Genomic DNA, 5,470 nt, shown 5'->3' on the forward strand with positions numbered 1-5,470 from the left:
TTCCTTTTGTACTAGATCGCAATTCATTCAAGATTCCGCTTACTTCCTTGCTTACAAAGTGGTCACGAATGCAAATTTACTCATCGCGATATTCGTACTCTTTCGCAATAATTGGTTCTTTTGCTAACACAATACTTAAAATCAGCCTTTATCGATAAGAAATATTGAAGGGGTGTGAGGGAATCTCATCACAACAAAACAAAGAGGCAACAAAACTATGCAAAATTAAATGCAAGTTACACCGGATATCCCCGGTCCCCAATCTCTTTTACTATATCCAAAGAATAGCCCCTCCTCTCAATTTACATAGAAGTTCACAGCCATATGGTGGCCTTAGTGTTTCGTATTGTCGATGCGGGGAAGAAGTTTCTTTGTACAGTTTGTTGCACATATACAATATACTTTATAGTGTTGAACCCTACCGTCATATAGCCGGTCTCTAACATTCTTTTGTGCGCCGTTCCTCTTAGTGCAAGAAAGGGATCCGGCGGATCAACCAAGGCGATGCACCATTTTTGCGGTGCCACATTTTAGTGAAGTCATTTTGAAAAAGATTGCACGCATAAGGTAAGTTCATCCAATTACATTTGGTATTCTACTTCAAGAGAAAGGTGTTATTGGCTGCGTAAAGAGTATCATCTGATAAGGTTGTTAGACCTACTAGAATCCTTGAATGGTTTTTCGAGGATGTGACTGAAATTCTTTTTGGCTGTGGTATATTGAACCAAAAAGATGTTAATAGTGGACCAAGCTATTCTTTAAAGCATGCAATCGACAGAGTTCATATAGGTGCCTGCTTTATAAGTCAGTAGACTATATCACAGGCCCGAGCTACTTGTACAACTACAAACTTGTCAGTCATTTGTACCTGGCATATACCGCATTGAATATTTGTAGGACTGTACCTGCACATGGAAACATGTAAAAGCTGGCCAAAAAAGTATAAGCATGAAATTTCAGGCAAGAGCATCCCACTACATGTCCGTACTCCATACTATAATTGTTGATGCTATTGTCATCTACTCTTCTCCATAGGTGTCTAAGTCATGTTGAGTGGTGGGATAGCACATTCAACGATCTGTTCTTAGTTAGTAGTAGTAGTAGTAGTAGTAGTGGAAGTAAATGGGCGTAGGGTTTTCCACAACGTAAGTTGTTATCTCTTGTTTAGGATCATATAGTGTATGAAAACTTTTTTTATGGTGATAGTTCAACAATAAGTTTGTGAGGTTTAGAAAATCGCTCAAAGTTGTGAATATATATGGTTGGATTAGTTTTGTACTTTATCAGTTTTTTTTCCCATATATATTATGGTTTCTTTGTAAAATAGTATGAAAATGTATTGTGTACAGGATAAATTTAGCTTAAATAAGAATTTAAGATTTATGTATATGGTGCAAGAGGGGGCATCTTTTTGTAGGTTTAGCTAGTCGCCACAAAATATGAGAATTTTTTTTTTTTTATCAGCAACCCATCAGCAACGGTTCATAACCGTTACAAATGATTTTTAAATTAATTTTTTTTAAAAATTAACTAACAACTTTACAACGGTTAAAAACCGTTACAAATTACCAACGCTTAAAAAGCGTTTGTGAAATAAAAAAAACAGTTGCAAATGTTTTAAATTTGTGTACAAAATAGTTATAAAAAGTGTTGCAAATCATTATTGCAACGCTTAAAAAGCGTTGGAAATTTCTATTTGCAACGCTTATTAACCGTTGCAAAAATTTCCAACACTTTACCCACGCCATATTTGCAACGCTTAAAAAGCGTTGCGAAAATTATTAGCAACGCTTTTTTGCCGTTGCAAATAGCCTGTTATGGTGTGTGTGATTTGGGTTGAGTTTTATTTTACCAATTTGATATTTCTTTTAGAATTTCTCAAGGTCAAATGCTTAATGATTTGTGAAGTGGCTTTTATCCTTGATCGTAAGTACGAACAACTTCACTAGATGTCTGATGATCCCATGAATCAAGTTTCTCAGTAAGCTCTATCTCTCTCTCATATTTAGCTTACTATTTGAACAACCTTGCGAGCTTAACTTGAATTTGATTTCTCTCTGGAGAGTTTTTGAGAGGTCACTGCAATATGTGAAGCCCTTTAGTAGTTAAACGAACCCAGATGCTGTTAGGCAGGTTCGAGAGTATCCTCCAAATTAGTTTAACTATAGAAAACTGTTTTTGCTTTAAACTTATATTAAACACTTCTTCGATATATAATAAAAAGTCTCATTTGTACTATGATTACATGATTAGTTATTAATCATGATTACATAATCACATTTTGTAATAAGAAGAGAGAAAGTGTGTTGGTATTATACATTTGTGTCTTGAGGGGCATACACCCATACTTGCCATGCCTATACCAGCATCACTCCTTGCTACAAGGGAAAACCGTTATTCAGAGTCATTATTTTTTGCCATTGTTTGGGTTGTATTGCTGGAGTGGAACTCGCTATATCTTAAATTTATTTGACTTGAAATGAAAGGATATTATGATTAATACTTCCAAGTGTTTATGGTGTGTGTGGTCTGTGTCATAGTTTGTTTCAGTAGCTCTATATTGGCAATATGATCCTTAACTGCCCTGTAGAATCCTGAGTAGGTACCAGTTAGCCGAATTCGAGGTAATGTTTAGTATGTATTGTTTGATAAAAAGAAAAGCTTATTTTAGGATGTTGATTTTAGTATTAGAACCTATCTAAGAACAAATTTCAGTGCTTAACCAATGATTTTGATGGTGCCAAGTTGAGAAACATATCATTCTATAAGACTAAGCCCAACAAAATAATAATGGGTTAGCACCTTATCATTGAACATAAGCTACCCACTCAGTTTCAGTTTAGGATCCTAAGTGTTTTGAGTATTATTCTAATAACAAAAAATGTTTTTTTTTTTATTTCAGGTGTCTCAGGAAGCATGTCAATCTAATTACCAGCAACTTTCGAGATGTGAGCATGGATAGGAGTTGGGTTTGGACGATACAATTTCATTCTCTGACGACGATTATGAAAGTTTACGATAGGAGCGTCCTGACAGTTGCTGTAAGTAATGATTTTGAAGGGGATATGACTGAAATCTTATTTGATAAGGCAAAAAGTTTAGATGAATTGTACTACTAGAGCTTGACTAAGTGGTGGGAAGGATTGATTTGTGGAGGACGAATGATACATGTACAAGAACTTCTCAATCCTAGAGCTAGATGGACATAAACATATTCTATTAGTAAAGTAAAATAGAAAACAGTATTTACTGTGACTTCATTGAGAGAATCGGATTTGTGCTCGCATATGGTTGGATCGTTTGAACTCAAAGACGTGGCGATATAATTTGAATTGTACATATCAGTTAGTATTTAGAATTTCTTAGAGAATGATTATTGTGAGTATATTTGTTCAAGTTCAAAAGCTGCATGTTAGCCTTGCATAACGAATTGTTATCTAATAGGAAAATGCTTGCTCTTTATTTCATTAGATATTAAACCTCACAAGTCAAATTAACATGCCTAAAATGAACAGGCCCGGCCTTAAGGCGGGCAGCGTGGCTAGTTAATAATAAATAGTACTAAGAATTCCATCTTATTGGTTCAGTGGATGGCAAATATCTTATCGGGTCGGTTATTCGGTTATCGGAACCATTGACAGCACTAGAACCGACTCAAGTTGGGAAAGCATGCGCCTTCTGAAGACCCATAAAACCTTTATGGGTGCTATTAAACCTTTTTCCCAAACATTATGACCCTAGAGAACTTGCATTGTTTAACCATAGACTGAATCAACCAAGCAGATACAGTGTATGGTTGATATGTGCATAATGGTCACTAGAAGTCTAGAAGTGGATACGCCCACGCATATTTGTCACATCATAGACACATATCAATTACTTAAATGAACCTTTCCTGGCTCCATCTAATGCAGAGAGAGTAGCCGAAGTGCTAAAAAATGTTCTGGTCCAATTTTTGGTTCACCACATGGAAGGTTGAATATTGAGTTTAATTTGCCGTATGTAACTTTCTCTACAAGTAATTGATGTAGTGTTGAGAACTGTAGGAGAATGCTTACAAGGTTGTTCACAGAGGAAGATTGGCAAACTCTCATTATGGATCTGAGTAATTTCAGTTTAATGGAAATCACACATGTAACGAAATTTTAAATGTTATAAATTTATCGCAAGTTCTAAACATCCTCTCCTACACTCTAGTCCCAAATAGCTTATTGGTGTTACTGTAGGTTTTGAGACAGAAGAAGTTAAGTGGTGGGGGAGGTTTGATAATAAAGTAGCATTGCCAAATATGGGGCTGGAAAAATCCAATAATGAAGAAGCCAAGGCAGTTAACTTGTGATCAAACCTGTCATTCAATCCTAACAGGTAACTTTGGTTTTACTCATCAAAATCACCATCAGGTACGTTTCCTCTTTAATTAATTAATTAATTTATTGTGATGCTGGTATTAATGATAATAACAATCATCTATGTCACATTCACTAGGTGTAAGCAAAGTGTGTAACATATTTTTTAACGTAAAATATACATTTATCGAGAGGTGCAAACTTCGTCTCCTACTCCCTACATAACATTACTCTCTTTAGGGATACTATAATAAATATTGAAGAACTGCTTCCATTAAAACTCAAAATCCTACTCAAATATTCGTAACAACTTAAGTATACAGAAAAAAAAAAAAAAATACGATGAATAGGGCTGTAAAGATATTGGTCCTGCTACTAATCTTGAAGGTCACAATTCCATCTACTATACCCATGCCCTTATGCGCCCTTATATAGATATGCAGTTTTATAAAATGATCTACGCCTCTGGTATCAACTTATACGATCCAGAAATCCGAAAGTGTTGGATATCTCTTGGAGATTGGTCATCTCCTACAGTAGATTGTATGGGTGAAATAGTTTATTCATATAAAGACAACCAAATGGACCAAATTATGAGTTATTCATGCTGTAAAGTCATCAGAGGATTTAGTGAAAAGTGTTGGAGTTATCCCTCACATGAGGAGAGAAACGGAGCTGATTCTGCGTGAATATGTCAGAACGCACCTACGCTCAGAGGAGGCGCACCTGCGCTCGTACCGTAAAATCATTCCAGTGTTTTGAGCGCGACCTGCACTCAGAGGAGGCACACTTGTGCTCTTGCCGTGGAAGCATTACAGTGTTTTGGGCGACTCAAGCTCGAGAAGCGCTCGCGCCGTGGTTCCGATTTTTTCGTGGGTCTCGCTACAGTAACCGCGAAATTTGGTTTTTTGATATAAAAACAAAATCAAGGTTTTGGAAAACCTAAGACGAAGAACCAGACAAAAACAAAGAGAGAGAAACCCAATCTTGAAAGCTATCAAGATTGAGAGATAACCTTTACTGAGAGATACAACCCTCAGAAAGAGATAAGAGTGATCTAGTAAGGTGAGAGACGAAAGGAGAGATTGTAATCTTCCTTCCTACTTTATAAAGAACTAGCTCTT

The 5,470-nt window shown here is 36.1% G+C and overlaps 1 long non-coding RNA gene across 1 annotated transcript; it reads left to right on the forward strand.

Annotated features, from left to right (window-relative positions):
* The first annotated feature begins 591 nt into the window (after positions 1-591).
* Positions 592-3,404, forward strand: LOC147518420 (uncharacterized). Its single transcript, XR_015214057.1, has 2 exons — positions 592-1,981; positions 2,903-3,404. It is a non-coding gene; the product is annotated as an uncharacterized LOC147518420 (long non-coding RNA).
* The last annotated feature ends 2,066 nt before the right edge of the window (positions 3,405-5,470 follow it).

This window comes from Coptis chinensis, chromosome 2 (genome assembly GCF_015680905.1).
Source record: "Coptis chinensis isolate HL-2020 chromosome 2, ASM1568090v1, whole genome shotgun sequence".
Taxonomy (NCBI): domain Eukaryota; kingdom Viridiplantae; phylum Streptophyta; class Magnoliopsida; order Ranunculales; family Ranunculaceae; genus Coptis; species Coptis chinensis.